This window comes from Sus scrofa, chromosome 10 (genome assembly GCF_054392235.1).
Source record: "Sus scrofa isolate SSC_HxYL_T2T_F1_AM1 chromosome 10, Sscrofa_HxYL_maternal_Yorkshire_Landrace_v2.0, whole genome shotgun sequence".
Taxonomy (NCBI): Eukaryota; Metazoa; Chordata; class Mammalia; order Artiodactyla; family Suidae; genus Sus; species Sus scrofa.
The window spans coordinates 37491065-37501650 of record NC_139392.1 but is presented as its reverse complement, the minus strand read 5'-3'; the positions used below and the strand labels follow the sequence as shown (position 1 = coordinate 37501650).

The 10586-nt window shown below is 34.5% G+C and overlaps 1 pseudogene; it reads right to left on the bottom strand.

Moving 5' to 3' along the window:
- Positions 1–693: 693 nt before the first annotated feature.
- Positions 694–8559, bottom strand: LOC146398997 (olfactory receptor 4C46-like; annotated as a pseudogene).
- Positions 8560–10586: the final 2027 nt, after the last annotated feature.

Sequence of the window (10586 nt, the reverse complement as noted above, 5' to 3'; positions counted from 1 at the left end):
TTTGTGCCTATTACCTTTATTTACATTAAGCCTCCTACTACTTTTCCTGAAGTCAAAATTATTACACTGTTTTATACCATCATTGCTCCTATGTTCAATCTGTTAATCTATACTCTGGGAAATACAGAAATGAAAAATTCATTGAAAAAATTTAGTATAAAATATTATTTTCAAAGGAAGCACACAATTAATTTGAAGAAGTGTATTGGTTAACAACTTTGTAAAAAAAAAGGATGGGTGTGAAAGGACAGCAACTATCTCAGATTTTATATACCATCACTATCTTGAAAGGGAGGAATGAGAAAAATAGGACCACAGGTTAAAGTAATAATTAACCAATCCAAACATTAGTATAATAAAGTTAATTAGTAACTAATTAAATGGGTTATGTATTATATAGCATATACAGTGTAACCTTCATGAAAAAAGATAATTGAGACAAAGTGAAGAAGGCATTGCTATATTTATTAGTAATTTGTAAAGAAAAAAATACTTCTTCATAATAATTGTACTTAAAAAACTTGGATTTCAAGCTCAGAACACAAGTAAATACACCTTCAATGGAAGTGGAGAAGTTGAAAACTAAAAATAAAATAATAATTAAATTTACACAAAACATCCACATGGACATAGTCTAGTGCCATTCAGAAATGAGTTGTGCAACAAAGAGATTAAATATGAGTAGAATCTGTTTTAAGGTGATTCCTGGAGGTTGACTTTCCTGGTGCCCCTTTGAATATAATAATAATAGCCTGTGAATACAAAACAAGAATTAATACTTCAAATTTCTGACAATAAATTTATTAGTGTTTCACTTACTAATCTGAGTTCAATAAGATTTTTAATAAAACTTGAGGAACAGTATAATAAAATTTAGTTATTCAATCATACTTATCTATCTAAAATTTATAGGTAGGAATTCCCTGGGGCTCTGTGGGTTAAGGATCCAGTATTGTCACTGTTGTGGCACAGATTTGATACCTGGCCCAAGGGCTTCTGCATGCAGTAGCTGTGGCCAAATAAAATTAAAATAAAAATGATGGGTAAATGGCTAGTTATTTTATCAAGAATCAAAGACCTCTCCAGTTACATTGACAAAAACAAAACAACAAAAACAAAAACTAGCAAATGACAAATAAGATGATGTGGCCTAAAAACAAGTTAAGAAACAAAATAAAACAATAAAACAAAAAATGAAGTTAGGCAGCCTATGGATGTTTGCAGCAGCTCTATTTATGATTACCAAACCTTGGAAAAAAGCAGGATTATTCTTAAGTAGGTAAATAGATAAATAATTGGTAGTATACATAGATATTGGAGTATTATTCAGATCAAAAAATAAATGAGTTATTAAGCTAGGAAAATATGCACAGGAAACCTAAATGTATATTACAACCTGAAGGAATCAAAACTGAAAGCACTACATGCTATATAATTTCAACTATAGGAAAATCTTTATTTTTTATTTTTTAATGATTTTTATTTTTTCTATTATAGTTGGTTTACACTATTCTATCAATTTTCTGCTGTACAGCAAAATGACCCAGTCTCTCTCTCTCTCTCTCTCTCTCTCTCACACACACACACCCACACACATACACATCTTTTTATTACATTTTCTTCCATCGTGTTTCATCACAAGCGACTAGATATAGTTCCCTGTGCTATACAGCAGGATCTCATTGATTATCAACTCCAAATGCAATATTTTCATCTATTAACTCCAAGCTCTCAATCCATTCCACTTCCTCTGCCTCCCCCTTGACAACTGGACTTCTGTTCTCCAAGAATAGGACATTATTTAAAATGCAAAACTTTGGAGACATAAAAAATATCAGTGAATGTAAAGGTTAGGGAAGGAAGCAGGATAAGTGGATAATTGAGGGTTTTTACTGCAGTACAGGTCTTCTATATGTTACTATAGTTTTGGATATTGTCACTGTATATGTCAAAACCCATATAATGTACAGTCCAAAGAGGGCCCACTAATGTAAAATCAACTATGAATTAAGGTCATAATGATGCATCAGTGTAGTTCTTTTGTTTTTAACAAATGTATCATTCTGATGAGGAGATTGTCCCAGTGTGGAGACAAGGGGTATATGGAATTTCCCTACTTTTCTCTTGATTTAGCTGTGAACCTAAAATCACTCAAAAAATAAATTTAGTAATTAGCACATATATTGTGGTTCAATACTTAAATAAAATTTTCTTATAACTATGTGAAGAAGAGACTCATTACAGTAGTAATGCCTCCCACTTTGCCACCACACTAACTCTTACTTCACAGGTCACAGAATCAATGTAGGGATTCTGTGCATTGCTGATTATCCCATTCCATTTATATGTTCTGGAACTGGGGAAATAACCACAGCATGTGACCATGAACCCACTGCAAATAGACCTGCAGTTCCAAAAATCATAAATTCATATCAGCTACTACTATGCTCTTTCACAGTATTGTTTTAGATCTCCTGGAATATTTTTCAGATCAGTTAGTAGTCCTGAAATTTCTGAATATTTCCTTTTCCATAATGCAAATTTACTCAATCAAATGCCGTATGTCCCTTTGGAGAAGTCTGGGAGAAAGATACATTGTAAATTTTTAGCAATGTACAAGGGTCCTTCCTCAAGAGGACCCAATCTCACCTTTACTCATGAAATTCTAAATCTCTAAACTTATTTAAATTCAAGAATTGATTACAAAGCTATGAATCTCTGTTTTTATGATTCCAGTAAGCATTGTTTTCACATAAGCTATAAATGATCTGCTAACACAGATGAAATAAGAATTTATTACAATTATTATTTATTTCACTTCTAAGGAAAACATGATCAACTAGACAACAGGATAAATGTTCTTGTGTTTATTATTCTGCTTATTATTTTGATTCTGCTATCCATTCTGGTAGCCACGCCCACATTGCCTTTGGGATTAACTCCCATAGTTTGGCCACTGATATCTGGGATTAAGTTACTTCCATTGAACTTGGTTTTCCAAAATCAGTGACCATAATTTTGACTTTGGTCTGGCCCATGGATAACAGCCATCACATATCTGGTCAAGAATGGAATGAACATCTTCTCAGAAAAAATCATGGACCTGGAGAAAAGATTTGTGGCTGCCTGATGGGAGGGGGAGGGAGTGGGAGGGATCGGGAGCTTGGGCTTATCAGACACAACTTAGAATAGATTTACAAGGAGATCCTGCTGAGTAGCATTGGGAACTTTGTCTAGATACTCATGTTGCAACAGAACAAAGGGTGGGGAAAATGTAATTGTAATGTATACATGTAAGGATAACTTGATCCCCTTGCTGTACAGTGGGAAAATAATATACATATATATATATAATATATATATAATATGTATATATAAAAAAAAAGAATGGTGAGGCTTGGGAGTTCCTGTTGTGGTGCAGTTGTTAATGAATCTGAATAGGAACCATGAGGTTGTGGGTTCCATCCCTGGTCTTTCTCAATGGGTTAAGCATCCAGTGTTGCTGTGAGCTGTGGTGTAGGTTGAAGACATGGCTCAGATCCCATGTTGCTGTGGCTCTAACATAGGCCAGCAGCTACAGCTCTGATTAGACCCCTAGCCTGGGAACCCCCATATGCTTCAAGAAGCAGCCCTAGAAAAGGCAAAAAGAGAAAGAAAAAAAAAAAAAAAGAAAGAATGGTGAGGCTCTCACTACAAATTTAATTCTCAGGGTATTGATAAAATTTATGTCTCTGGGTCCTCTCAGGGTGGATGAGTAAACCTTAATTGACACTTTGACTCAAATATGCTAGCTTACTTAAGGCTTTGAATATCTTTATCAATATTAAACAAAGGTAGGTTTGGCATTTCTAAGCCACTCACTGTGCGCCATCTTTCAATTCATGTGTTTGTCACCACAATACAAACTGTTAGAGCCTTTCTTAACTCCTCCAGAAGCAATGTTAAATGCAGAATCTCTGCTTTTATCAACAAATAAAGCCTGATCAAAATCTATGGGTTTTTTTTTCTATGATTATCCATTCCCACATATATTCCCTGGTTTTCTGTCTGTATAAATTAGAAAACACAAGGGGTTATTTTAGACTCTATTTCATCCCTCATGTGTCACATTGTACCTCACTTTTAGGGGCCTGCTGGGACATTTGACTGGCTAAAGAACTAAAAGCAACTTGGGGTATCTGTGTTGGGTCCTGAGGAGGATCAGCATTGCCTTTCATGGCAACTGTTAGATGGGAGCACATGGCAGTTTCTTCAGGGAAGGAAGGGTTAATCCTTCAGCCAGCAGATGAGTGGCCATGTCCACTAGGGGTGGAGAGACCTCTTCACTGACAAAGAACATTCATTGCCTCTCTGTTACTTCTTCTCAGTTTCCTCAGCATCCTGTGAACTAAGGAAGAATATGGACTTCATTCATTATTCTTCTCTCTCATATCTTCATCCTATATCAAGTTATTTTATTTATAGCTCCTAAATATTTCTTGAACTCTTTTCTATTTTTTATATTTTAATTTGGTTTTCCTAGATGCAGACTCTGGAATAAAATTTATATGAAAGTGATTTACAAGGAGAAGATTTTAGGGAAGTTCCCTGTGAGAGGATGAAAAGAGTGTTATAATTAGAATTTGGCTTTAGCCTGGATAGGTGGAGCTCTGCAATATATACTGTATTGCAGAACTAGTTCCAAGTCAGGGCCAGAAGACCAGCCCTTTTCATCCCTGCTCCAATCACTCATTGCCCAATGGTGAACATTTGGATATGTGGGCATTATCCCCAAGTGAGGCAGTTCCAGTTTCCTCTGCTGCAATTGTCCAGAAAGAATGGGGCTGTGGGTTGTCAGCAGCCCAGACAAACAGCAGATATTCCTGGGTGCAGTTGGACCCAGTGAAGGAGATCTGACCAGGAGCAGCTGTGTCCACATCAATCTGCATTATCCCTGGCACCACCAAAGCTCAAGCCTCCATCATTTCACATTCAAATCATTACAATAAGCTCCTAGCTACCCTTCCACTGCCTTCTTGCTTTCTTCAATTTATTTTCCATGCTGTAGCTAGAATTATCATTCTAAAACAAAAAACTAACTTTATCATTTTCTAGTTTGAAAAAAATGAAAGCCAGAAATACGCCCTATAGCATTTATCATTAAGCCTTAACACAATTGAGACCCTTCTTGAATTTCTCTCTTCCTATCTCTCCAACTTCATAATTTACTATTTTCCCTTTATGAGCTAAGTGTCCAGCATGTTGCCTGGCACACAGTAGACATTCTGTAAACAATTTTTGAATACATAGTTGATTTAAAAACCACAGGAATATATGTTTTATTGGGAATTCTGCATTATTGTATTGACCGTCTGATCTTTGGTATATATCCCATTGCCTAGGAACACTACTGTTACTCTCCCCCATGACTGATGACCGTTCATTCTGATTCTGTTTTATCCATTGCATCCCATTTTGATGTCTTTTCATTCTGAAAATTTTTCTAACCCACCAAGGTCTTTCTTGTGTGTCTTTCAAACAAGATTTTATGACAGACAGTGCTTCATTATCTTACTGGTTATAACACTTTGATGTAACTTTCTTCTCCCATTTGGGGATCTCTTTTTTAAAGCATAATTCAGGTTTTTCTTTATTCACCACTGAAGCTCCAACAACTCTCAATGTGCCTGATACAATCTTTTTTTTTTTTTTTTTTTTTTTTTTTTTTGTCTTTTTGCTATTTCTTTGGGCCGCTCCTGAGGCATATGGAGGTTTCCAGGCTAGGGGTCGAATCGGAGCTGTAGCCCCTGGCCTACACCAGAGCCACAGCAATGTGGGATCTGAGCTGAGTCTGCAAGCTACACCACAGCTCACAGCAATGCCGGATCATTAACCCACTGAGCAATGGCAGGGACCAAACCTGCAAACTCATGGTTCCTAGTCGGATTCGTTAACCACTGCACCACGATGGGAACTCCCTGATACAATCTTTTAACTCAAAATACTTCTTGTTTAACGAATGAATGCTGGGAAAAAATGGAATGGAAAATGTTTATTCTTAAACAGCAAAATTTGCGTAGAAGAAGCTACACCTTTCAAAAGCTTCTTTTAGTGATGTAATATTACCAAAAAAGTAAAGTGATTAACAGAGAAATATAGTAGAAAACAAGCTACTTTTATAGTATGATAAAATCTTGTTGAGAGCAGGAAGAATATCAAGGTAAACTATTTCTTCATATAATGACATTATCAGTTTCAATAATTTTCTTATTCGTAGTATAAGCAGTAACAAATACAAATTGTGGTTTCCAGAACATATATAAATAAAAGTCTCAGATAAAGGTAGAAAAATTTGCCTAGGCTCAAGTACTACTTTTTTTCCATTATTTTATTAAATATATTCAACTTTACACATATTTATTCATTTGGTAATTATTATAAACCACATGTTATTTGTTCAAGTTCATGTTTACAAGTAGGCACATACATTATGAGTATAAATATTTGTTTTTTGTTTTATTAATGATTGTACTGCAGCATATGGATGTTTCTGGTCCAGGGATTGAATCCCAGCCACAGCTGTTACTTACTCTGCAGCTGCAGCAATGTTTGATCCTTTAATCCACCACACTAGGCTGGGGATTGAACCCATGCCTAAACAGTGACCCTGAAGTGCTGCAGTCAGATTCTTAGCCCACTGTGCCTCACTGGGAACTCTAATATGATTGTTTAATACAATGAAATTCATGAACATTACTTTAATACATTTAATAAAATGAAATGCCTCATTCTGATGGTTTATCAGTATAAGATGGTCACATGGAGAATACACAATGATTCGGAGTGATGTAAGGGAATTTGGAAACATGATTTAATATTCATTGTTTATTCTTGAGAAATTAAATGTCCCATGTCTTTTATACTCCTAAAGGAGTTACATAACATGATGTTATAGAAAATATCTAACCATAAACCATATTTAGAAATGGGCAGATTTACTTATAAAATTTTTAGAATTTAGTTATATGTAATAAACCAACTATATAGTAGTATATATGCTAATATATATTAATATATGGTGCCACACTCATCAAAAATAAAAAGGAAATTATTTCTTCATATGATGATATACATGTAATAAATCGCATTATTTATTACATATATGCATGACATTTCTATATATATGGTCCAGCACAGTCCTACAGTCCATCTCTGTGAATTGTGACTATTCTAATTATGTCACCTTTTTGTCATCATTTCCCAACAATGTCTCAGCAGTTAAGATCATAGTCTGAGTGATCAGTTATATTCTGATTATTTGTTCTTCAAAATTTGTTTTGTAACCTACTCATTTCTGTTTTTTCCCTCAGCTGTTAATGGTGATAACAGCTGTTCCTACCCAACTTTTTGGATTGTTTCAGAGATTATTAGTAAACACCAGTGTATCTTTTATTGCCTTTATGTCATTATATTAGAAGAAAAGTTTTGAATCCATATAAATTGATGAATTTAGTGATAGTGAGTCCCAATTAGATAGAATTTTCCAAATGTTTAAAGAATAGTCCTGGGCTACTCCCCCCACCATTTTCTTTCACCCATTTAAACTCCCCTTGCAGAATCTATGTTTGTAGTGACATTTTCTTCTTTACCTCATAGAAATTATTTGCTAAGATTAGCAAAAATATAATTATGACCCTTTCCTCTCTTCAATCAAATTTAGGTTCCAGGCAAATTTATATTTTTTCTATAGGCAAGAAATAAATTTATTAGGATAGGATGCATGTGAGAGATGCAAGTGGTCAGGCAAGGAGGCTTTGCAAGGAACATTTTTATTTCACTTGAAATAGTTTTACTACTACACAATTTCCTAACAGCATTTTTCATCAAGGAATTTCTCAAGGTATAGATGAAGGGATTTAACATAGGAGTTATCATAGTGCAGAATATAGAAACTGCTTTACCAATAGGTAAAGTAGCTGATGGTCACAGGTACACAAATATGCAGGGTACAAAGACTATGGCAACTGCTATGATGTGGGATACATATGTCAAGAGGGATTTTCATCTGGCCTCCAAGCTTTGTGTCCTTAGGGAGTGAAAGATGTCCCCCTCAGAGCCAACCAAGAGTAAGAGGTTTAACAGACAGATAAATCCACTGTTGGCAGCAATAAAGAGCCCTATAGTATATGCATCAGTGCAGGCAAGATTGAGAAAATGATTTAGATCACACATAAAATGATAGGTGACATTAGGACCACAGAAGGGTAATCTGAAGATGAAGAAGATATGTATGAACCCATGGAGAAAGACTCCCATCCATGAAACTCCCACTAGCAGGCCACACAGCCACCAATTCATGATGGTTGCATAATGCAAGGTCTTGCAGTTGGCCACATAGTGGTCATAGGCCATCACAGTAAGCAGGATGACATCAGCACCTCCAAAGAAATGTTCCCCAAATATTTGGCTTATGCATCCATTGAAAGTGCTTGTTTTCTTTGCATAGAGTGAGTCTACAATCACTTTAGGGGTATTGACACATAAAGAGCAAGCATCAGTTAAAGAGAGATGAGCCAGGTTATAATTCATGGGGAGCCCATTAATGGGCTGGTAGTAATGGTGACCATGGTGAGCCCATTTCCTCCCATAGAGACAGTGTAGATGACCAAGAACACAACAAATATGACTTTCTGCATCTTTGGATTCTGTGTTAGTCCCAGTAGAATGAACTCTGTCACATTGTTGCTAGTTTCCATGTAGTTCATATTATTGTTAACCACATTACCTGAAAAAAAAGTGCTTTTTTTTAGCTCAATCTTGAGTTTATCAAGCCTCTCCATCTAATAAATATCAAATGTATATATTCTACTGGATTATAAATTCATATAAGATTTTCCTTGAGATTAAAAAAAATGGTCTAATCTCTTGGAGATTGTTCAATTGTAAGGATATGAGAAAATGCAAATATGTGTGTAAACATGAGAATGTAAGTGTAAGAATAGAATAATATGAGTGTAAGGAGAAGAGAGATTTGAGACATAGGGAATCATGTATAAATCTATGAAAGAGCTTTTTGTGACTTGGAGGAAGTGGGCTGAGGTTAGTAAGGTGATGGAAGCCAGATAATTAACTTTTAAAATGTAATTAAATGTATCAAGACATTGGAAATGCTAAAGTGATGAAAAGGGCAAAGAAAGCCATGTCTCTTCAATCCAATAACTTTATAATAGTTGATAAATATGCTTTTAATGATTGATTGCTATGAGCATGGCATAATAGAAAGCTGTGCTTTGTATTATTCCATCCATGGTGACCACAGTAAAAAATTTTAGAGACTAATGTTAATACTAATATATATATATATATATATATATAATAATATTAATTAAAACTTAAGTTAAATCAACTACACTTCATTTAAATTAATTTTAATTAACTAATTAAATAGTTACTGCCCTCTAAGTTTGTTTGTTTTTTTTTAGGCATTTGGTTAATCTTCATTACAACCCTATGATATGATTACCACTATCATTTTTTTACTCATTTTACACTCTAGGGAGTAGAAGCAGAGAGAACTTAAGGATCTTAACAAAATCGAGCAGTTAAAAAAGGGCAGATCTAAGAGTAGCTCAAATTATACATCTTATCTGTATTTTACTCCAAATTCTTAAACTGTGTCCTTTATTCTTAGGTTAAAATAAAAACTTTTGGACTAGTCAAATCCTTTTGATATGACCACAATAATTATGGCTACTTAATATTATTTCAGAGGGAAGTATATAAATATCAATTTCATTGACAGACATATAAATACACATACACACAGACTCAAACTTCATACTGGAGATTCCAATTTTGAATAACTATGTGGTTCTTCTTTCATTTAAGGTCTATTTTAATTTTGTCTCTCCCTCACTCTAGTATCTTTTCCTCCCCAGTTTTCCTACAAAGTATGAATGCACAGACTCTTCTGAAAAGTGTTGAAATGGCAATCCCAGTGGTTCAGTATATTTGTTTGAGAATAAGAAAAAAAAATCAGATTAGAAAATTGCCTGTCCCCACTCTCAAGTTCTTTATCTGAATAACATTTCTTGGCACCTTACAAACTTATTTCCTCTAATATCAAGTGAGAATAATAATTTCCACTCAGGCAATTATGAGTATCAATGGAGGAAATATATATGAATATATCCACTACACTGCTATAGACAAAGAATCTTCACTTATTTATATGACTCTCTATGTAGGAGTAGGATGAATTGACACTTTCAAAAATAATACAGAAAACCATATAACCATGCAATAAAATGTGGAAGAATCATCTCCAATTTTACTTTGAAAGAAGCTAAAGGAGACTCATATTATGGATAAGAGTGGATCCCAGGTAAACATTTACATATTGGACTAAATAAGTTATCATTTTTATAATAATATTAGTATTTATATATTTTGTGTGTGTGAAGTGTATTTAAATTTTATTTACATTCTCATGATTAGTCTTAATTGTTTAAAATATGTCTTTTGGCAAAAGAATGATATCTTGTGTTAGAGAGCTGGGTCCTGCCAGGGCCAGCTCAGAAGGATGGGGCTGAAGAATGGGTGCTGTG